Below are 25233 nucleotides of genomic sequence, written 5' to 3' on the forward strand. Positions count from 1 at the left end.
AAATTAAACTTTCATAATTCAGATAGGGCATGACATTCAACTTTCCAATTGAGTTTAGTCATTACAATTGCTTTGTTCCCTTGGTGGTATTTTTGAAAAGCTAAATCAAGGTAGGCTCAAACTGATTTCTAAACCGTTGAAAACCGCCTCTTAGCTCAGAGCATTTTGAAAGTTTTTTCACAGTTAGACAGTACTAGTTCATGTGTGTCATATAGATAACATTGTGCTCACTCCAATGGAGTTATTTAGGAGTCTGCACTGATTGGCTAAACTGCATGTCAGTCAAAAGCACTGAGATAAGGAGGCAGTCTGCAGAGGCCCAGATAAAAGGTCATCACAGAGGTAAAACATATATTAAAGGGACATAATACTCATATGCTAAATCACTTGAAACGGATGCAGTATAACTGTAAAAAGCTCACAGGAAAATATCACCTGAGCATCTCTATGTAGAAAAGGAAGATATTTTACCTCACACAATCTCCTCAGCTCAGAAGAGTAAGTTCTGTGTAAAAAGTTATACTTCACCTGCTCCCAGCTGCAGGTAAAAAAAAATAAAAAAAAATGAAGAAATGAACAGCAGCCAATCAGCATCAGCAGTGCTGAGGTCATGAACTCTTACTGTGATCTCATGAGATTTGACTTAACTCTCATGAGATTTCATAGTAAGCTTCCTTTACCTGATTGGTGAAATAATATGTCCCAGGACAGACACACTAAAATGCTGCTTAGAATTCCTTTACAATGGGAGGTGGCTACTGAGGAACTTTTGAGGTAAAATATCTTTCTTTTTTACATAGAGATGTTCAGAAGATATTTTCTAGTCAGCTTTTTACAGCTATACTGCATCACTTTCAAGTGTTTAAACATTTGGGTATTATGACCCTTTAATATAACTGTGTTGGTTATGCAAAACTGGGGAATTGGTAATAAAGGGATTATCTATCTTTTTTAAATAATAAACATTCTGGTGTAGCCTGTCTCTTTAATAAGGGTTCATTATATAATATAGCCTAATATACTTATATTCAAAGTATCCTAATACAAGCTTATTATACAATGAAGCCTCAATTAGGCAGATCTACTATATTCAGGAAAACCTTATATACCGGCTGGTGAACTGCTTGTGCAATTCCGCCCCCTGAAGATTTGTGGCCAATCGGCAACTAGCAGGGGTATCAATCAACCCAATCATATGCGATCGGGCGGATTGCTGTCCACCGCCTCAGAGCAGGCGCAAACGAGTTAATGAGCAGCTGTCTTAAGACTGCTGCTTCGTAACTCTTGTTTCCCGCAAGCCTGCAGGCTCGCGCGGAAACGGAGGTATTAGGGCCGATACGGGGGTTGGTAAATAGGCCCCTATGTGTGTGTTGTGCAATGTTATTTATCTGAAACACATGAACTGACTCCCTCTAGCTATGAAAAACTGTCAAATGCATTCAAATAAGAGACGGCCATCAAGGGCTTTGAAATTAGCATATGAGCCTACCTAGGTTTAGCTTTCAACAAAGAATACCAAGAGAACAAAGCAAATTTGATGAAAAAAGTAAACTATAAGTTGTTTAAAAGTACATGCCCTGTGTGAATCATGAAAGTTTAATTTGGACTTTACTATCCCTTTAATGGAAATGAAAGGCAGATACACTTACATTTTTGCACAAGATCTCACCTTTTCTCCTTTTAGTGAACTTTAAAACGCATAATTATTTCTCAGAAGGCAATAGTGTTTTTAGATCTATAACACTTTGTTTTCACCCTTTGTTTTAGACTTTAGCTATATGACTGAATTCAGCCTATATAGTAAGTTTGAGGTGAAACTGTACTCTTCGCTATTTCCTCCTTAAATCCAGTATCTTTGTGTTTACAGGATGAAATACACTGAGAGGGACCCTAATAAGGCAGCTGTCTGTTTAGTTTGCTTGGGCGTGGCACAGGTATTGATACAATTTTTTTACTAGAATTATTTCACCATTAAAATAACTGCAATACTAATTAAATGTTGGCTAGGAGGTTCATCTTTAAAAAAAAATATCCCATTAACCAGTTATTGGAGTTTAAAATAATGGCACCTCGAAACTGTTAAAACCTTTTTCATTTTTTATTTTTTTTTCTACTTCTGAATATTTTTTTAAAGATTTTTAAATATGTTTTTCCAATGCTCCCAGATAAAGGATGAGCCAACTGTATTTTTTAGTAGTTGAAGTGATTTTGTATAAATATTTTGTAGGATAAATAAGCATTTTGGTGTAGGAAGGAACCCAGAGGTACAAAGTACATGATAAATCGAGAGATTTTCGACTTCTAGACATTTTAAGACACTTATTCCGCATAAACGTCTATTTGGAAGTTGTTGTTTGTTGAGCAACCCCTGCTTATAGATATACTGTAAATGAGATAACTTGGCTTTGCAGTTAGACATGGAAGTAATTATATATATATATATATATATATATATATATATATATATATATATGTGTGTATATATATATATATATATATATATATATATTATATAGATGAATACTGCTACACCTCACTGACGAGGCCCAATGAAGGCCGAAACAATCGCGTCTGGGGTTGCTGTGTTCCTCGTTCAGAGAGGAGTTGCCTGGTATTTTGGCGCTGGACTGGCCGTAATGGGCAGGGTCAAACTGATATACTACAGGAGAATTCTACTCTGTGAAAAGCATTACTGGGCTAAAAGAAGTTGCACCCAGGTGGTGAATCGCCATAGAACAGGCTAACAATGATATTGAGCTGGTTGTTGTTTCCTGTGAGTGCATTTCTCTCTAGTCTCCCTATGTGAAAAAGGGTAACCCAGACGTGGACCCCTTGCTCAGTGTGCTTAGAGGAATACTGCTACACCTCACTGACGAGGCCCAATGAAGGCTGAAACGATCGTCTGGGGTTGCTGTGTTCCTTGTTCAGAGAGGAGTTGCCTGGTATTTTGGCGCTGGACTGGCCGTAATGGGCGGGGTCAGACTGATATACTGCAGGAGAATTCTACTCCGTGAAAAGCATTACTGGGCTAAAAGAAGTTGCACCCAGGTGGTGAATCGCCATAGAACAGGCTAACAATGATATTGAGCTGGTTGTTCGTTCTTGTGAGTGCATTTCTCTCTAGTCTCTGTCTATCTATATATCTATATCACACACACACTGCTCAAGACATGTGCACACTCCTAAATTTTATTGTACAGCACACCTTTTTAATGCAGTGCATTACTTCTCTCTTACTGCTTTGCAGGTGTAAAAGGGACATGAAACCCACATTTTTTTCTCTCATGATTTAGAAAGAGCGTGTAATTTTAAACTACTTTCTAATTTACTTCTATTATCTAATTTACTTCATTCTCTTGATAGCCTTTGCTGAAAACCATATCTAGATAGGCTTAGTAGCTGCTGATTGATGGCTGCACATAGAAGCCTTGTGTGATCGGCTCACCCATGTGCATCACTATTTCTTAAACAAATTATATCTAAAGAATGATGCAAATTAGATAAAAGAAGTAAATTGGAATGTTATTTTAAAATTGTATTCTCTACCTGAATCAGGAAATAAAAAAATGTGAGTTTAGTGTCCCTTTTAAACAGATAGTTTACCTGTGTGCAATAGTTCAATAATACAATGCTCTAATATAATAGAGCATTTTCTTTGTGCACTTTTATGTCCCTTTTTAAGCAAGATAATCAGATAACCCCTTTTGTGTTAAATCCATGTTTATAAAAAGAAAAACTATATACACTTTCAAATGTTATGGTTTTAACCCACTCCCACACTCAAGAACAGCCCATTTGTGCTGCACAGAGCTCCTTTTAAATAAATAAAGTGCAACAATTGCTTGAATAATACACTTCACTACATTACTTCACCTTATTACTCCATTTTATTTTAAAAATATTTTATCCAAAGTCCCATGTTGTCTATTCTGTTTTTTTTAAACAAAAAAAGGCAAGCTTGAATGTATCAGCATGCACAATAAAATATTATATATGATATTGAATGACATTGTATTCACACTATTTAATGTGTTGAAATCGAGAAGGGGTTAATTTGTTTGAGGTATACTAGCATCTCTGTGTAGCAAGTAACCATAGGAATACAGTGCATGTGAGAGGACTATTTAAACATGCTAAAAATATTATATATATATATATACATTTTTTTTTTTTTGTATTTTATTTTTTTCAATCTAAAGGGGAGGAGAGTCCACGGCTTCATTCATTACTATTGGGAATTAAGAACCTGGCCACCAGGACGAGGTAAAGACACCCCAGCCAAAGGCGAAAGTTTGAGTCCAGAGATGCAGGGAGAGTCTTTCTGCGAAACCATCCCGACTCATATTAACAGCTCCCATAAGCAATCAGCGTTCTTTCTTCACTCAAGTCCTTGTCAGGAGCGAGGCTATTAACCTGTCACTTAAAGGGCCGTGTTCCTGTTCCACGGCGTAGATTCTGGTAAGATCGTTTCATTTTTTATTAATAATGATAAGCTAGTAGACAGGGTCACAGTGTGGTGCCTTTTTATCTTTTCAGAATCAAGGGTTAATATTCCTGGAAGGGGGATTATTGAAAAGGGGGGTGTATACATGATATTGTTTATTGTGTCATTGCTGCGTTATGTGCGAGATGAGGCTCTGGCAATGTGTGGATCTTTAAGGCTACTTGCGGAAGATGTGCGTGGCCATTTTTTGGCGTATTTTTCCCTAGTGCAGGGGCGGTCCTGCCAGGCATTCCATGTGACTGGGTGTGGCTATCTATCCTTCTCGTTGATCTGTGGCGCAGGAGACGTAGCGGTTTCTGTAGTCCGGGTTCTAGGAGGTGGTGAGTGCCCCAGCCATGGGTTGTATAAAGGTACCTTTTTAATAAATAAAGTTAGTCTAACCAAGCGCCCAAGCGATGGATGATCCGTTGGAAGGCTCTCCTTCCTTAATAAAATCTCATTCCTGTGTTTATTGTGAGGAGGTTCTGGTAGATCCACCTTCTCAACTATGTTCCACATGCCTTGATAAAGTTACACCATCTAAATGTAAACGGATGTCTAGTACTACTGAGCTGCCAACCTCTGAGGGTTCTTCGTCCCAGGAGGTGCGTTCCCTACATTCATCTCCGATTGCACATGCAGCGCCCCGGGGTCCAACCGTTACTCCTTCGGGAGAGATTCTTTGGCCATCAGACTTTGCGGACCAACTGGAATCGGTGGTTTCAAAAGTGATCCATGCCTTACCACGTTCTGCTAAGCACAAGTGTAGGGTTTATCATAGCGGCCCGGCCCAGGGTTTGTCCTCGCCGATGGGAGATCCAGAGGCTCTATACGATGACAAGGCCCACTCAGACTCGTCGTCGGAGGCTCCTTCTGGGTCGGAATCCGTGTCATTTAAACCTCAATCTTTCCCGGTTCCCGTTAAGATGGGTAATATTATTAAGAACGAATGGGAGCGATTAGCTTCTAATTTCTTTAATTTTCTTTCTTTTTTTTTTTTTTTCTTTTTTTTTTCCCCCCCCAGACTCTCAGCTTGAGCTGTGGGGGGCCCTCGAGGATAGTTTGTTGTTTAAAGAGCCCATGGATAAATAGCTAGAAAACATGTTGAGAAAGACGTTTCAGCACACGGGGTTTATTTTTCAGCCAGCAGCGGCCGTTGCGGTGGTCGCTGGAGCTGCGGCATATTGGTGTGAATCCCTATGTGAAATGGTCAAGGGGGAGACATCCATCGACGAGATACAGGAGAAGATTAAGGCACTGAAGATCGCCAATTCTTTAATTTGTGATGCCAATATGCAAATTTTTCGCCTGAATGCTAAGCTGTCAGGTTTTTCTGTTTTTAGCACGCAAGGCTCTGTAGCTAAAGTTTTGGTCTGGGGACATGACCTCTAAGGCGAGGCTGTTGTCCCTGCCTTTTCAATGAAAGATCCTGTTCGGTCCAGGATTGGATTTGATTATATCCACGGTTACGGGAGGATAAAAAGGCTAAGCCTAAATGATCTACTTTTTGGTCCCTTTCGTGCGGACAAGGCCCAGAGCCAACAACCCTCAGCGACTGCGGACCAGTCCAAGGGATCTTGGAAGCTGGCTCAATCTTGGAATAAGTCTAAGCAGAGCAAGAAGCCCGCCAAAACGAAATCGGCATAAAGGGGCGGCCCCCGACCGGTCTCTGGATCACGTAGGGGGCAAATTATCTGTATTCTCAGATGCTTGGTTGCAGGACGTTCAGGACCCTTGGGTTCTAGAAGTAGTCTCCCAGGGTTACAGGATAGGGTTCAGATCCCATCCACCCGAGGGCAGATTCATCCTGTCAAACCTGTCTTCAAGACCAGAGAAGAGAGAGGCCTTTCTAGAGTGTGTGAGAGATCTCTCCTCTCTCGGGGGTTATCGTACCAGTACCCCTAGCTGAAAGGGGTCTGGGGTACTATTCCAACCTTTTTGTGGTTCCAAAGAAGGAGTGCACGTTCCGTCCTATTCTGGACCTCAAGTGTTTAAACAATTTTCTGAGTTCCATCGTTCAAAATGGAAACGATCAGATCTATTCTGCCCTTAGTTCAAGAGGGACAGTTCATGACGACTATAGACTTGAAGGACACTTACCTTCATGTGCTAATCCACAGGGACCACTTCAGGTTCTTAATATGTGCATTTCTGGACCAACACTTCCAGTTTGTGGCCCTTCCTTTTGGTCTGGCGACGGCCACAAGAGTCTTCATGAAGGTTCTGAGGGCGCTGCTTGCTTGCTGATTGTGGTGGCGCCCTACCTGGATGACATCCTGGTTCAGGCGCAGTCACTCAGCCTCGCAGAGGATCATTCGAGGGCTCTTCTTCTTCTGCTCCAATCTCACAGTTGGAAGACAACTCAGGAAAGAGTTCCCTGGTTCCCAGCAACAAGGTGGAGTTCCTGGGCACAATAATAGACTCTATGTCCATGATAATTTTTCTCATAGATCAGCGGTGCAGGAAGCTTGCATCCACCTGTCTGACCCTTCAGTCCTCCACAAGCCCGTCTGTGGCTCAATGTATGGAGGTGATAGAACTCATGGTGTCAAGCATAGATGTCATCCCATTCGCCAGGTTCCATCTCAGACCTCTTCAATTGTGCATGTTGAGACAGTGGAACGACGATCATTCATATCTATCACAGCTGATATCCATGGATGTTCGGACTTGGAAAAGATTTGTCTCATATGGGGAGCGCCGGAGATCGACCTCATGGTGTCCAGACTCAATGGCAAGCTACCTCGATACAGGTCGAGGTCCAGGGATCCCCAGGCAGAGCTGATAGATGCCTTAGTGGTTCCTTGGAGATTCAGCCTAGCTTACATTTTTCCACTGTTACCACTTCTACATCACTTAGTGGCACGCATCAAACTGGAGCAGGCCCCGGCCATTCTGATTGCTTCTTCGTGGCCGTGAAGGGCGTAGTTTGCGGATCTGGTGGAGATGTCATCCTCTCCACCGTGGAGGTTACCCTGTCACAGGGACCTGCTGTCACAGGGCCCCTTTCAGCATCAAAATCTAGATTCTCTGAGGCTGACTGCATGGAGATTGAACGCCTAGTCTTAGCCAAGAGAGGCTTTTCCGAAAGTGTGATTGATACTCTAATTCAGGCAAGGAAGCCAGTCACTCCTCGCATCTACCATAAGGTGTGGAGGACTTACTTTTCCTGGTGTGATAAGCATGGATTTCCTTGGCATAAGGTGAAGGTATCCAGGATTCTGTCCTTTCTCCAAGATGGTTTGGAGAAGGGTCTTGCTGCTAGTTCCTTAAAGGGACAGATTTTGTCATTGTCAGTTTTGTTGCATAGGAGACTCGCTGAGCTCCCTGACATTCAATCTTTTGTTCAGGCTCTGTCTAGAATCAGGCCTGTATTTAGACAGTCGGCTCCGCTTTGGAGCTTAAACTTAGTCCTTAAGGTTTTGCAGAGGGTTCCGTTTGAACCTATGCATTCCATAGATATTAAGATTTTGTCCTGGAAGGTTCTCTTCCTGTTGGCTATTGCATCGGCACGCCGAGTATCTGAGCTGGCTGCCTTGCAATGTGAGCCTCCTTATCTGGTGTTTCATGCGAATAAGGCTGTACTTCGCTCTTGGTTGGGGTTTCACCCCAAGGTGGTGTCTAACCGTAACATCAATCAGGAAATAGTTGTTCCTTCTTTGTGTCCCAACCCTTCTTCTTCGAAGGAGAGGTTACTTTATAACCTGGACGTGTTTCGTGCCTTGAAGTTCTATCTTCAGGCTACAAAGGATTTCAGACAGTCTACATCTCTTTTTGTGGTGTATTCTGGGAAGCGCAAGAAGCAAAGGGCCTCTGTTACTTCTTTGTCTTTTTGGTTGAGGAGCTTGATTCGCTTGTCTTATGAGACAGTGGGGCATGAGCCTCCTCAGAGGATAATGGCTCATTCAACTAGAGCGGTGGCTTTGTCTTGGGCCTTCAAGAATGAGGCTTCTATGGAGCAAATTTGTAAGGCAGCTACCTGGTCCTCCTTACACACTTTTACAAAGTTTTACAAATTTTATGTGTTTGCTTCTGCGGAAGCTGTTTTTGGGAGAGAGGTTTTGCAGGCGGTGGTGTCCTCAGATTAGGGTCCGCCTTTTACCCTCCCGGTTTCATTCAGTGTCCTCTAGAGCTTGGTAATGAATGAAGCCGTGGACTCTCCTTGGCTCCCGTCCGTATCTCCGTTGGGCAGCCCTAAATTTAGTCATCTTCTGGCACCTTTTTTACCCTGATATTTCTCCTACTGTTCCTGGTTCCCTCGGCCGAATGACTGGGGGATGAGTGAAGTGGGGGGGAGGTATTTAAGCCTTTGGCTAGGGTGTCTTTGCCTCCTCCTGGTGGCCAGGTTCTTGATTCCCAATAGTAATGAATGAAGCCGTGGACTCTCCTCCCCTCGATGGAAATTAAATTTTCAGGTAAGCATAATCTATTTCTCCAACATAGGTGTGTCCGGTCCACGGCGTCATCCTTACTTGTGGGATATTCTCTTCCCCAACAGGAAATGGCAAAGAGCCCAGCAAAGCTGGTCACATGATCCCTCCTAGGCTCCGCCTACCCCAGTCATTCTCTTTGCCGTTGCACAGGCAACATCTCCACGGAGATGGCTAAGAGTTTTTTTGGTGTTTAAATGTAGTTTTATTCTTCAATCAAGAGTTTGTTATTTTAAAATAGTGCTGGTATGTACTATTTACTCTGAAACAGAAAAGAGATGAAGATTTCTGTTTGTAAGAGGAAAATGATTTTAGCAACCGTTACTAAAATCGATGGCTGTTTCCACACAGGACTGTTGAGATGAATTAACTTCAGTTGGGGGAAACAGTGTGCAGACTTTTGCTGCTTGAGGTATGACACATTTCTAACAAGACTTGGTAATGCTGGAAGCTGTCATTTTCCCTATGGGAACCGGTAAGCCATTTTCTTAGTTTAGTATAAGAATAAAGGGCTTCACAAGGGCTTTAAAGACTGGTAGACATTTTTCTGGGCTAAATCGATTACATTATGAGTATATTTAATGGATGTTATCTATAAATAGTTCTTTTAATCTTGGGGATGTATTAAAAAAAACGGCAGGCACTGTATTGGACACCTTTTTCACTGGGGGCCTTTTCTAGTCATAGGCAGAGCCTCATTTTCGCGCCACTAATGCGCAGTTGTTTTTGGAAAGCAAGGCATGCAGATGCATGTGTGAGGAGCTAAGAACCACTGAAAAAGCTTATAGAAGGCGTCATTTGGTATCGTATTCCCCTCTGGGCTTGGTTGGGTCTCAGCAAAGCTGATACCAGGGACTGTATAGGGGTTAAATGTAAAAACGGCTCCGGTTCCGTTATTTTAAGAGTTAAAGCTTTCAAATTTGGTGTGCAATACTTTTAAGGCTTTAAGACACTGTGGTGAAATTTTGGTGAATTTTGAACACTGACTTGAAAGAGATTATTTCAGACATCACTGGGGGAAAGGGCCACGCCCTTCCTCAGGATAGGTCTTTTAAGGCTAAAAATAAGCCAAATTTTCGTCCCTTTCGCAGAAACGGACCAGCCTCAAATTCTACACCCTCTAAGCAAGAGGGTAATAGTTCTCAAACCAAACCAGCCTGGAGACCAATGCAAGGCTGGAACAAGGGTAAGCAGGCCAAGAAACCTGCCACTGCTACTAAAACAGCATGAAGTATTGGCCCCCGATCCGGGACCGGATCTGGTGGGGGGCAGACTCTCTCTCTTTGCTCAGGCTTGGGCAAGAGATGTTCAGGATCCTTGGGCGCTAGAAATAGTTTCTCAAGGTTATCTCCTGGAATTCAAGGAACTACCCCCAAGGGGAAGGTTCCACAGGTCTCAATTGTCTTCAGACCAAATAAAAAGACAGGCATTCTTACATTGTGTAGAAGACCTGTTAAGAATGGGAGTGATTCATCCTGTTCCATTAGGAGAACAAGGGATGGGGTTTTACTCCAATCTGTTCATAGTTCCCAAAAAAGAGGGAACATTCAGACCAATTTTAGATCTCAAGATTCTAAACAAATTTCTCAGGGTTCCATCGTTCAAAATGGAAACCATTCGAACAATTCTTCCTACCATCCAGGAAGGTCAATTCATGACCACGGTGGATTTAAAGGATGCGTATCTGCATATTCCTATCCACAAGGAACATCATCGGTTCCTAAGGTTTGCGTTTCTGGACAAGCATTACCAGTTTGTGGCACTTCCATTCGGATTAGCCACTGCTCCAAGGATTTTCACAAAGGTACTAGGGTCCCTTCTAGCGGTGCTAAGACCAAGGGGCATTGCAGTAGTACCTTACTTGGACGACATACTGATTCAAGCGTCGTCTCTGTCAAAAGCGAAGGCTCATACGGACATTGTCCTAGCCTTTCTCAGATCTCACGGGTGGAAGGTGAACATAGAAAAAAGTTCTCTGTCCCCGTCAACAAGAGTTCCCTTCTTGGGAACAATAATAGACTCCTTAGAAATGAAGATTTTTCTGACAGAGGCCAGAAAATCAAAACTTCTAAGCTCTTGTCAAGTACTTCATTCTGTTCTTCTTCCTTCCATAGCGCAGTGCATGGAAGTAATAGGTTTGATGGTTGCGGCAATGGACATAGTTCCTTTTGCACGAATTCATCTAAGACCATTACAACTGTGCATGCTCAGACAGTGGAATGGGGATTATACAGACTTGTCTCAGACGATCCAAGTAGATCAGGGAACCAGAGATTCACTCAGTTGGTGGCTGACCCTGAACAACCTGTCACAGGGAATGAGCTTCCGCAGACCAGAGTGGGTCATTGTCACGACCGACGCCAGTCTGGTGGGCTGGGGCGCGGTCTGGGAACCCCTGAAAGCTCAGGGTCTATGGTCTCGGGAAGAATCTCTTCTCCCGATAAACATTCTGGAACTGAGAGCGATATTCAATGCTCTCAAAACTTGGCCTCAACTAGCAAAGGCCAAATTCATAAGGTTTCAATCAGACAACATGACGACTGTTGCATATATCAACCATCAGGGGGGAACAAGGAGTTCCCTGGCGATGGAAGAAGTGAACAAAATAATTCAATGGGCGGAGAATCACTCCTGCCACTTGTCTGCAATCCACATCCCAGGAGTGGAAAATTGGGAAGCGGATTTTCTGAGTCGTCAGACTTTCCATCCGGGGGAGTGGGAACTCCATCCGGAAATCTTTGCCCAAATAACTCAATTATGGGGCATTCCAGACATGGATCTGATGGCGTCTCGTCAGAACTTCAAGGTTCCTTGCTACGGGTCCAGATCCAGGGATCCCAAGGCGACTCTAGTAGATGCACTAGTAGCACCTTGGACCTTCAATCTAGCTTATGTATTCCCGCCGTTTCCTCTCATCCCCAGGCTGGTGGCCAGGATCAATCAGGAGAGGGCTTCGGTGATCTTGATAGCTCCTGCGTGGCCACGCAGGACTTGGTATGCAGACCTGGTGAATATGTCATCGGCTCCACCATGGAAGCTACCTTTGAGACAGGACCTTCTTGTTCAAGGTCCATTCGAACATCCGAATCTGGCTTCACTCCAACTGACTGCTTGGAGATTGAACGCTTGATTTTATCAAAGCGTGGTTTTTCAGATTCTGTCATTGATACTCTTATTCAGGCTAGAAAGCCTGTAACTAGGAAAATTTACCATAAAATATGGAAAAAATATATCTGTTGGTGTGAATCTAAAGGATTCCCATGGAACAAGATAAAAATTCCTAAGATTCTATCCTTTCTACAAGAAGGTTTGGAGAAAGGATTATCTGCAAGTTCTTTGAAGGGACAGATTTCTGCTTTATCTGTCTTACTTCACAAAAAGCTGGCGGCTGTGCCAGATGTTCAAGCTTTTGTTCAGGCTCTGGTTAGAATCAAGCCTGTTTACAAACCTTTGACTCCTCCTTGGAGTCTCAATTTAGTTCTTTCAGTTCTTCAAGGGGTTCCGTTTGAACCCTTACATTCCGTAGATATTAAGTTACTATCTTGGAAAGTTTTGTTTTTGGTTGCAATTTCTTCTGCTAGAAGAGTTTCAGAGTTATCTGCTCTGCAGTGTTCTCCTCCTTATCTGGTGTTCCATGCAGATAAGGTGGTTTTGCGTACTAAACCTGGTTTTCTTCCGAAAGTTGTTTCTAACAAAAATATTAACCAGGAGATAGTTGTGCCTTCTTTGTGTCCGAATCCAGTTTCAAAGAAGGAACGTTTGTTACACAATTTGGATGTAGTTCGTGCTCTAAAATTCTATTTAGAGGCTACAAAGGATTTCAGACAAACATCTTCTTTGTTTGTTGTTTATTCAGGTAAAAGGAGAGGTCAAAAAGCAACTTCTACCTCTCTCTCTTTTTGGCTTAAAAGCATCATCCGATTGGCTTATGAAACTGCCGGACGGCAGCCTCCTGAAAGAATCACAGCTCACTCCACTAGGGCTGTGGCTTCCACATGGGCCTTCAAGAACGAGGCTTCTGTTGATCAGATGTGTAAGGCAGCGACTTGGTCTTCACTGCACACTTTTACCAAATTTTACAAATTTGATACTTTTGCTTCTTCTGAGGCTATTTTTGGGAGAAAGGTTTTGCAAGCCGTGGTGCCTTCCATCTAGGTGACCTGATTTGCTCCCTCCCATCATCCGTGTCCTAAAGCTTTGGTATTGGTTCCCACAAGTAAGGATGACGCCGTGGACCGGACACACCTATGTTGGAGAAAACAGAATTTATGCTTACCTGATAAATTACTTTCTCCAACGGTGTGTCCGGTCCACGGCCCGCCCTGGTTTTTTTAATCAGGTCTGATGAATTATTTTCTCTAACTACAGTCACCACGGTATCATATGATTTCTCCTATGCATATTCCTCCTTTACGTCGGTCGAATGACTGGGGTAGGCGGAGCCTAGGAGGGATCATGTGACCAGCTTTGCTGGGCTCTTTGCCATTTCCTGTTGGGGAAGAGAATATCCCACAAGTAAGGATGACGCCGTGGACCGGACACACCGTTGGAGAAAGTAATTTATCAGGTAAGCATAAATTCTGTTTTTATATTTTTATATATTTATATTTATGCTGAAAATGGCCATCTTCTGCAGCATTCAGCTCATTTTGGTAAAAAGACACAAATATCTGTGCAAATATGAAATTATGCAGATCCCTAATAATAATAATAATGTTTTGGGACACTAAACCCAAATTTGTTTCTTTCATGATTCAGATAGAGCAGCAATTTTAAACCACTTTCTAATTTACTCCTATTATCAATTATTCTTTGTGCTCTTGATATCTTTATTTGAAATAGAAGGCATCTAAGCTAAGGAGCCAGCCATTTTTTGGTTCAGTACCCTGGAGAGCATTTATCCACCAATCGGCAAGGACAACCCAGGTTGTGAACCAAAAATGGGCCGACTTCTAAACTTACATTCTTGCTTATCAAATAAAGATAGCAAGAGAATTAAGAAAAATTGATAATAGGAGTAAATTAGAAAGTTGCTTAAAATTGCTGCTCTATCTGAATCATGAAAGATAAAATTTGCGTTTAGTGTCCCTTTAACAGATTTTTTTTTTTTTTTAAATTCCCGTTTTAGATATAAAGAAAACACAAATGCCCATTTTAACCTTAATTTTTTCTATACTTTAAATGTTCCCAATGATCCATTGACTGCTGTAGTGTATTAAATTGTTTACAAATAGCTCCTTTACTTTTATTTCAGCATTTGTAATAGCTGTTTTTCCTGTTGTATAGTTTAAAGGTACATAAAACTTGTTACGGTACCAACAGTGTACCAAGGGTTAATACCAGGGAACAACGTCCTGCATAGGGAATCAGCAATTCACAAACCAGCCAGTTTTCAGGTTTAAACAGAATATATGCTTTATTTGAAGGCAGCACACAGATTTATACACCCTGGCTTCAGGTTACAAAGGGCATTGGTTTAACAGTAAAGCAAACATATGAACAATGCATCAAACAATTGTCTATTCACAGGTAAAACAGATTAACATATTAAGTTAATTAACTAGGGAAGAACGTTTACTCAGACAATCTGATGTTGGGCAGTCTAGTTAACATAATCACACAAGGACACAATCAGTTTACCCAGACAGACTCCTGAGACACAATCAGATCTTAAACATACATAGAATACATCTTATTACAGAATATAGGAACAGTTCTTATTAGCTATAAAGTCTTTTATGCCCACTTTGCTTATAGAGTCACAATTGCTCCCACAAGGGGCACTCACACCCTGTACCCATCCTGTATTTATGGATACAGGGTGACATAGACATAAGACAGAGGTATGAAAGTACATGGGGTGTCCAGCATATAAAATTCCATATTTCCATGCAGTCTCTGGGTATCCTTAAGCCCATGTACCTCCAGCCCAAAGAATGTTCCATAACAGGCCCTCCAATGTACAGTGGCGAGATTGGTTTTGTCACATCTCTCCCCTTTTCCAAACAGACTAACAGGGTATCTGACCTCCTGCCGGTCAGTGCCCTGGTTAGTCCAGCAACCCACCCATAAAACACAATTAGTAGTACAGCCCACCCACAATAAATGGTTACTACACCTGAGTACGGGGAAAACTTGTCCATGTCCAGGTGCCTCACCACAGCTGTGTGGGGGACTGGTACGCTGAATTGGTGGGTTGCGAGGTGGGCAGAGACCAGCTGTACTCTGCCCGGGTGCCAGCACTACCATGGAAGTAGCCTTGTGGGTGCCTGGTTGCTGGAGGGGAAGACCGACTGTCTCCCCTTCGGATACATAGCTGTGCTGCTGGAGGGGGAGACCAATCGTCTCCCCTTTGGCTAAACAGCCGTGTTGCTGGGGGACAGGACCATCAAACTCCTCTCCCTCTGGTTTGTCATGCTCGGCTGTCCAGGGTATATACTGTGGCATATACCACCAGAGCGCCTGGTAGGCATGTCAGTTTGCTGGGACAATCCATCTGTATTCCCGTTATGAGAGAGAATTCCTGTCCATACAAACAAGGGTTCAAATTCCTCAGTGCCCAGACCAGGGCCAAACAGTCCTTCAAAATCCCATCAGCTTCTTTACGAGTTTTCTGTACCTGCTCTTTATAGGTATCCACAATCCCTTCATACTGACATAGGGTGCCCTTGAGTTGCTGCACCTCACTATGAGCCAGCGTCAGCTTCTCCTCCAGTGTCACTAAGTTTGTCTTTAATGTTTCATGTTCCACTCTCAAGCTGGTGTTTTCTGCAGTCTGTAGGTGCAGCTTGTCTAGCAGAGATTCCTGTTCTAAACGTGCTTTTTCCTCTGCGCTCCTCTTCTCCTTCATCAGCGCATTGTAACGGGACCTCCACATATCAATAGCGGATAGAGATTTACTGAGCTCAGCGTCCTGGGGCTTAGCAGCAGGTGGGTCAGTCTCTGCTGCACGGATCTGGGCACGGGTAGTCACAGAGTTAACATCAGCGGGACCCATAGGAGCGTAGGCAGAAACAAGGGGGGCCAAGTCATTTCCAAGAAGAACATCAGCAGGTAAGTCCTTCTTGACCCCCACATTCACAGGTCTAGCGCCCACTCCCCAATCCAAATGTACCCTGGCAACAGGTAGGCTGAACACATCGCCCCCTGCTACCCTCACAGCCACAGTGTCTCCAGTGTACTGTTTCTCAGACACCAAGTTCTTTTGAAGCAAGGTCATGGTAGCACCAGTATCCCGTAGACCACTGACCTTCTTCCCATTCACTTTAACCAGTTGCCGGTTATTCCGGTGGGCAGCTTGCACAAGGTCTGCCTCATGTAGGATGCTCCAGCATTCTTGCGCCTCTACGTAGCGGGCCGCAGGCTGAGGATTACGTGGGATTCCGCCGGCGGGTCTTCTCCAGGACTGCGCTTGGTTCGCTGCGTTTAGGGGACACTCTGGTCTTTTGTGCCCTAGTTGCTTACATCTAAAGCACCGAATAGGTTGTGAGTAGCCCCGCGAATTGAACAGGGCTCTCTGAGGGTAGTTCGTGGCCGGAGGCCGTGTGGTATAGCGGTGCGCCGGGGTTTGGTAACTGGCAGCTGCTGGGGTGACTGGGGGTCTGTACTCCACTCTAGCAGGGGGCTTAGTGGTAGCAATGTCCAGTTTGCGGGCATCCGTATACTCATCTGCCAAGCGAGCCGCTTCCTGCAGGGTGGAGGGTTTACGGTCCCGAACCCACTCTCGAACTCCTGCGGGTAATTTGTCGAAGCAATGTTCCAACAGGAATAGCTGCAGCACCTCTTCCCCAGATATGGCTTGGCACCCCGCTATCCAGTGAGCTGCTGTGCGGTGCACCTTACATGCCCACTCAAGGTAGGAATCTCCAGCTAATTTAACAGTGTCTCTGAACCGTCTCCGGTATGCCTCCGGTGTAACCGCATACCTGGAGAGCAGAGCCTCTTTTACAGTATTATAATCCCTGACTTCCTCATCTGGAATGGCCCGAAAAGCCTCTCTGGCCCGGCCGGATAATTTTCCAGATAATATCGTGACCCAGTCCTCTGCGGGTACCTTGTGTAGTGCACATTGCCTCTCAAAATCCGCAAGGTACCCATCAATCTCTCCTTCTGTTTCCAGGAAGTTTTTAAAAGCTGCAAAATTTACTTTTCTCTTTTCCATCTTAGTCAGTATTGTAATAATCCCCCTCTTCCTGAGGTTACTGGCTTGTGTAGTTGCTCTTCTGGGCGATAAGGTTCATTCCGTCGCTGCCACCAAAGTTACGGTACCAACAGTGTACCAAGGGTTAATACCAGGGAACAACGTCCTGCATAGGGAATCAGCAATTCACAAACCAGCCAGTTTTCAGGTTTAAACAGAATATATGCTTTATTTGAAGGCAGCACACAGATTTATACACCCTGGCTTCAGGTTACAAAGGGCATTGGTTTAACAGTAAAGCAAACATATGAACAATGCATCAAACAATTGTCTATTCACGGTAAAACAGATTAACATATTAAGTTAATTAACTAGGGAAGAACGTTTACTCAGACAATCTGATGTTGGGCAGTCTAGTTAACATAATCACACAAGGACACAATCAGTTTACCCAGACAGACTCCTGAGACACAATCAGATCTTAAACATACATAGAATACATCTTATTACAGAATATAGGAACAGTTCTTATTAGCTATAAAGTCTTTTATGCCCACTTTGCTTATAGAGTCACAATTGCTCCCACAAGGGGCACTCACACCCTGTACCCATCCTGTATTTATGGATACAGGGTGACATAGACATAAGACAGAGGTATGAAAGTACATGGGGTGTCCAGCATATAAAATTCCATATTTCCATGCAGTCTCTGGGTATCCTTAAGCCCATGTACCTCCAGCCCAAAGAATGTTCCATAACAGGCCCTCCAATGTACAGTGGCGAGATTGGTTTTGTCACAAAACTCAATACTTTTCTTTCATGATTCAGATAGAACATACAGTTTTAAACAACTTTCCAATTTACTTCTTTTTATCAAATTTTCTTAGTTTTCTTGTTATCCTTTGTTGAAAAGCAGGAAGGTGAGTTCAGAGGTGTGCACATGTGTTTAGTACTATGGCAGCAGTTTTGCAACAATGTAATACATTAACAAGAGCTCTAGATGGCAGTATTGTTTCCTGTCATGTAGTGCTCAGGCATGTGCACGCTATCTATCTAGAAGAAGAATATGAGAAGAAAGTAATTTTGATAAAATAAGTAAAGTGAGAACTTTTTAAAAATTAAGTTCTCTCTCTCATGAAAAATGTTTTTTAGGTTTTGTGTCCCTTTTAAAGAAAACCTATGTAGACATAGCCAGCAGAACCTATAACACTGCTACTAGGAGGTAGAAGAGATACGCAATACATTGTTATTTTTAATTGTTCTGAGTATTGGGCTTTGGTTTACAGAGATAATATAAAGAAGCATGTGTGTGTGTACAGAAAGTGATCAACTAATTTATATCTGATTTCCCTGCAAGCTCAATCCATTTTGATGGGTTGTGGTTTAAAAAATAAAACCAGTTAATTAAAATACAATTTCTCATACATTTTATACTTTGCAACTGGTATAACAAGTCATTGGAAACCCGTTAAGGTAAAGATAATTTTATAGTAACCTGTCTCTTTAAAGGGACAGTGAACCATAGAATTGTTATTGTTTTAAAAGATAGATAATCCCTTTATTACCCATTCCCCAGTTTTGCACAACCAACACAGTTATATTAATGTACTTTTTACCTTTGTGATTACCTTGTATCTAGGAACCTTCTTCCAGCCCCCTAATCACATGACTGTGACTGTTTATTATCTATTGTCTTAAATTTAGCATTGTTTTGTGCTAGATCTTAAATAACCCCCTGTGCCTGAACACAGTGTTATCTATATAGCCCACATGTACTTTCTGTCTCTTTGTGTTGAAAAGAGATTTAAAAAGCATGTGATAAGAGGCAGCCCTCAAAGGCTTAGAAATTAGCATATGAGCCTACCTACGTTTAGTTTAAACTAAAAATACCAAGAGAAAGCAAATTTGATGATGAAAGTAAATTTGAAAGTCAATTAAAATTAAAAGTCCTATCTGAATAATGAAAGTTTAATTTATACTAGACTGTTCCTTTAACTAAGTTTTCATAACAAATCAGGTGGTTTAATATTTTGAGAGAAACTCTCATTACTTTCCTTTATTATTGATCCTGGTGAAATGTGAGAGAGACCACCTGAAATACCAACACAAACTGATTATTCTCATCTTTGTTTGCAAAGCTCCTACAGATCCCGCAGCGCCATCCAGGGAATGCAAGAAATAAATGAGGTAGAAAGTGTGAGGGCAGACTGAGATAGATGGATCACAGGGCCTGCATCATCTTCCTTGTTATAGGGCTGTGAGATCTGCTCATTACAAATGTAACACTGCTGATCTGACCACCCCCTCCGTCTATTACACAGGTCTTGTTAGAACATCCAATCATTTTAATATTGAGAGAGGTATAAAAATCAATAATTAGATGCTGTTTTTGATAATATTTATAGGATTGATATTGTAGCTATAAGTATTCAACATTTTTAGTCTTGTTTTCTTTTAAACTATTCAGCTTCATCAGATGTTGGTGAAATGTTCCATCTTAGAGTGAAAGAAACTGCAGGATCATTGTTTGCAACCTTGTTTAAAAGAAAAAAAAAATCATCATCTGAGGGAATGGCTCAGTAGTTTTATTCCCTGCTCTCCAGATAATGAATCACAGAGGCAGGTGCTAGTGGCACTTTCTGCGTAGGAGGCTCCAGCAAAAATTGGCTGTGCGATACACTTGCTTATTACTGCATTCCTTCACCGCTTTTTTTTTGCTTATTTCTTGGGTTGTGAGATATAATACACAGAGGGACGCCACATTCTGTGTTCTTTTTGTGATAGCTGAGCAAATGCCTGTACACCCCTTGGTTGCTAGAGAAGATTGTTATGCATAACTGTGCAGTGCATTTCAGCCCTGTGTAAGTTGGCAAGCAGTTACTCTATCTTAAAGGGACATTGACAGGTCAAACGACACGTCAAACTGTTTAATCACCATTTATAAATGCCTGGATGGTCTTAACGAGTTGTGCACCTTTTTTTTTTCTTTTCAGCCAAGGTCATAGTGCATCTACAGGTAGTGAGTTGGCTCCAGATTACATGCTACCCCTAAACTCACTGATTATATCAGAGACTGTAACAAATATTTTATTTCCATTTTTTTAAATGCAGATTTGTTGCAGTGGTGGAGGTGGCTGGTACTTAAAAGGGACACTGAACCCAAATTTTTTCTTTTGTGATTCAGATTGAGCATGCAATTTTAAGCAACTTTCTAATGTACTCCTATTATCAATTTGTCTTTGCTCTCTTGCTATCTTTATTTGAAAAAGAAAGTCCAGAGCCCTGGGCAGCACTTGTTTATTGGTGGATGAATTTATCCACCAATCAGCAAGAACAACCCAGGTTGTTCACCAAAAATGGGCCGGCATCTAAACTTTACATTCTTGCTTTTCAAATAAAGATACCAAGAGAATCAAGAACATTTGCTAAGAGGAATAAATTAGAAAGTTGCTTAAAATTACATGCTCTATTTGAATCTTGAAAGAAAAAAATCTGGGTTCAGTGTCCTTTTAAACATCTAGTGTCGTTGGCATTTTCTGGCATCCCTGCTGGGAGCTGCCTATAGGGATTGCCAGGTTAACTTTGCAAATATTACTGGATGAACAGAAGGTTAACTGGAAATAGTAGTTGGTGGGGGTCACACAATTGCCTCTCCCTAAAATACATTTAGGCTCCACCCTAAGCCCTATTATTTATTTATTTATATATTTATTTATATATATGTATGTATGTGTATATATATATATATATATATATATATATAAAAATAGATAGATATTTATAAAAACTTTCGTGTAGAGAAGAGGCACACTCAGGGCTTAGTTAACATAGATTTTATTAATAATTCATTAATTCAGTCAACGTTTCGGTCCTCGCAGGGACCTTTGTCAACACCCTCTCACGGAGAACAGTCTTGACAAAGGATACACCCTCTCACGGAGAACAGTCTTGACAAAGGATACACCCTCTCACGGAGAACAGTCTTAACAAAGGTCCCTGCAAGGACCGAAATGTTGACTGAATTAATGAATTATTAATAAAATCTATGTTAACTAAGCCCTGAGTGTGCCTCTTCTCTACACAAAAGTTTCTACCTATCTACCATAGAGTGCACCCAGGCAATTCTACTTACAGTGAGTGCTTGGATCCCACAACCAAAAAAAAAAAATATATAGTCCTCCAAGAAGCAGGCACTCTCTGGTGTTTCAAATGGATTTTAATCACCACAACAGGTTAAACAGTATATATATATATATAATCACAACACTAAGCAGGGTTTTTGTGTTTTTATTGTAGATAAAGAAGTGGTTTAAAACCCATTTGTCTGAGAGCAAACCACACAGAGCTGTGATATGACCCCTCCCCTTGACTGCCAGTTACATAAGACAGTGATTTTACTTCTCATGTGAGACAGTAGCTCACACACAGCAATGGTTTTATCCTTAATAGACTCCAGTAACAGGGATTTTACCTTCAGTGATACAGGGAAAAATGATTATACCCACTTGGCTCTCAGCATTACACAAGGCAGGGATACTGATTATACCCACTTGGCTCTCAGCATTACACAAGGCAGGGATAATGATTATACCCACTTGGTAGTCAGTATTACACAAGCCAGGGATAATGATTATACCCACTTAGTAGTCAGTATTACACAAGGCAGGAATAAGGATTTATACCCACTTGGTAGTCGGTATTACACAAGGCAGGGATAATGATTATACCCACTTGGTAGTCAGTATTACACAAGGCAGGGATAATTATACCCACTTGGTAGTCAGTATTACACAAGGCAGGGATAATTATACCCACTTGGTAGTCAGTATTACACAAGGCAGGGATAATTATTATACCCACTTGGTAGTCAGTATTACACAAGGCAGGGATAATGATTATACCCACTTGGTAGTCAGTATTACACAAGGCAGGGATAATGATAATACCCACTTGGTAGTCAGTATTACACAAGGCAGGGATAATGATTTATACCCACTTGGTAGTCAGTATTACACAAGGCAGGGATAATGATTTATACCCACTTGGTAGTCAGTATTACACAAGGCAGGGATAATTATACCCACTTGGTAGTCAGTATTACACAAGGCCGGGATAATTATACCCACTTGGCTGTCAGTATTACACAAGGAAGGGATAATGATTATAACCACTTGGTAGTCAGTATTACACAAGGCAGGGATAATTATACCCACTTGGTAGTCAGTATTACACAAGGCAGGGATAATTATACCCACTTGGTAGTCCGTATTACACAAGGAAGGGATAATGATTATACCCACTTGGTAGTCAGTATTACACAAGGCAGGGATAATTATACCCACTTGGTAGTCAGTATTACACAAGGAAGGGATAATTATACCCACTTGGTAGTCCGTATTACACAAGGAAGGGATAATGATTATACCCACTTGGTAGTCAGTATTACACAAGGCAGGGATAATTATACCCACTTGGCTGTCAGTATTACACAAGGAAGGGATAATGATTATACCCACTTGGTAGTCAGTATTACACAAGGCAGGGATAATTATACCTACTTGGCTGTCAGTATTACACAAGGCAGGGATAATTATACCCACTTGACTTTCAGTATTACACAAGGCAGGGATAATTATACCCACTTGACTTTCAGTATTACACAAGGCAGGGATAATTTCAAGCATCCTCAGCCACTTATGACAGAGCATGTTAAATTATATATGTAAGTAAAATGATTTAATCCCTTATGTGCCATTGTGCTTATGTGCTTATGTGCCATCCCTTATGTGCCTCATGTGCATTCTGGTTTGAGGCCCTGGAAGAGGCCATCCATACAGCTCCATTGACTGAAATTATTGACAAGCTTAGAACACTTAAGCTAGCTAACTCATTTGTTTCTGATGCCATAGTTCATTTGACTAAACTAACGGCTAAGAATTCCGGATTCGCCATCCAGGCGCGTAGGGCACTATGGCTCAAATCCTGGTCAGCTGATGTGACTTCAAAGTCTAAATTACTCAACATTCCTTTCAAGGGGCAGACCTTATTCGGGCCTGGTTTGAAAGAAATTATTGCTGACATTACTGGAGGTAAGGGTCATACTCTTCCTCAGGACAGGGCCAAATCAAAGGCCAAACAGTCTAATTTTCGTGCCTTTCGAAATTTCAAGGCAGGTGCAGCATCAACTTCCTCTGCTTCAAAACAAGAGGGAACTTTTGCTCAATCCAAGCAGGCCTGGAAACCTAACCAGTCCTGGAACAAGGGCAAGCAGGCCAGAAAGCCTGCTGCTGCCTCTAAGACAGCATGAAGGAGCGGCCCCCTATCCGACAACGGATCTAGTAGGGGGCAGACTCTCTCTCTTCGCCCAGGCGTGGGCAAGAGATGTTCAGGATCCCTGGGCGTTGGAGATCATATCTCAGGGATATCTTCTGGACTTCAAAGCTTCTCCACCACAAGGGAGATTTCACCTTTCAAGATTATCTGCAAACCAGATAAAGAAAGAGGGATTCCTAAGCTGCGTACAGTGGGAGTGATCCATCCAGTTCCGCGGACGGAACAAGGACAGGGGTTTTATTCAAATCTGTTTGTGGTTCCCAAAAAAGAGGGAACCTTCAGACCAATTTTGGATTTAAAGATCCTAAACAAATTCCTCAGAGTTCCGTCATTCAAGATGGAGACTATTCGAACCATTTTACCCATGATCCAAGAGGGTCAGTACATGACCACAGTGGACTTAAAGGATGCCTGCCTTCACATTCCGATTCACAAGAATCATCATCAGTTCCTGAGGTTTGCCTTTCTAGACAGGCATTCCCAATTTGTAGCTCTTCCATTCGGGTTGGCTACAGCCCCAAGAATTTTTACAAAGGTTCTGGGCTCACTTCTGGCGGTCCTAAGACCGCGAGGCATATCGGTGGCTCCTTACCTGGACGATATCCTGATACAGGCGTCAAGCTTTCAAATTGCCAAATCTCATACAGAGATAGTTCTGGCATTCCTGAGGTCGCATGGGTGGAAAGTGAACGAAGAAAAGAGTTCTCTATCTCCTCTCACAAGGGTTTCCTTCCTAGGGACTATAATAGATTCTGTAGAAATTAAAATTTACCTGACGGAGTCCAGGTTATCAAAACTTCTAAATGCTTGCCGTGTTCTTCACTCCATTCCGCGCCCCACGGTGGCTCAGTGCATGGAAGTAATCGGCTTAATGGTAGCGGCGATGGACATAGTGCCATTCGCACGCCTGCATCTCAGGCCACTGCAATTATGCATGCTCAGTCAGTGGAATGGGGATTACACAGATTTGTCCCCTCTACTAAATCTGGATCAGGAAACCAGAGATTCTCTTCTCTGGTGGTTATCTCGAGCCCATATGTCCAAGGGTATGACCTTTCGCAGACCAGATTGGACAATTGTAACAACAGATGCCAGCCTTCTAGGTTGGGGTGCAGTCTGGAACTCCCTGAAGGCTCAGGGTTCATGGACTCAGGAGGAGAAACTCCTCCCAATAAATATTCTGGAGTTAAGAGCAATATTCAATGCTCTTCTGGCTTGGCCTCAGCTAGCAACACTGAGGTTCATCAGATTTCAGTCGGACAACATCACGACTGTGGCTTACATCAACCATCAAGGGGGAACCAGGAGTTCCCTAGCGATGTCAGAAGTCTCCAAGATAATTCGCTGGGCAGAGACTCACTCTTGCCACATGTCAGCAATCCATATCCCAGGTGTAGAGAACTGGGAGGCGGATTTTCTAAGTCGTCAGACTTTTCATCCGGGGAATCGGAACTCCATCCGGAGGTGTTTGCTCAATTGGTTCTCTGTTGGGGCAAACCAGAATTGGATCTCATGGCGTCTCGCCAGAATGCCAAGCTTCCTTGTTACGGATCCAGGTCCAGGGACCCAGAAGCGGCACTGATAGATGCTCTAGCAGCGCCTTGGTTCTTCAACCTGGCTTATGTGTTTCCACCATTTCCTCTGCTCCCTCGTCTGATTGCCAAAATCAAACAGGAAAGAGCATCGGTGATATTGATAGCGCCTGCGTGGCCACGCAGGACCTGGTATGCAGACCTAGTGGACATGTCATCCTTTCCACCATGGACTCTGCCTCTGAGACAAGACCTAATACAAGGTCCTTTCAATCATCCGAATCTACTTTCTCTGAGACTGACTGCATGGAGATT

The 25233-nt window shown here is 42.5% G+C and overlaps 1 protein-coding gene across 1 annotated transcript in view; it reads left to right on the top strand.

The window, feature by feature from the left end:
* Positions 1–25233, top strand: part of LOC128639226 (PR domain zinc finger protein 10) — a 293752-nt gene that overhangs the window by 20806 nt on the left and 247713 nt on the right. The window contains exon 2 of the mRNA XM_053691501.1: positions 1868–1934. The gene's annotated coding sequence lies outside the window, so the exon portion shown is untranslated. The remainder of the gene's footprint in view (positions 1–1867; positions 1935–25233) is intronic.

This window comes from Bombina bombina, chromosome 8, assembly GCF_027579735.1.
Source record: "Bombina bombina isolate aBomBom1 chromosome 8, aBomBom1.pri, whole genome shotgun sequence".
Taxonomy (NCBI): Eukaryota; Metazoa; Chordata; class Amphibia; order Anura; family Bombinatoridae; genus Bombina; species Bombina bombina.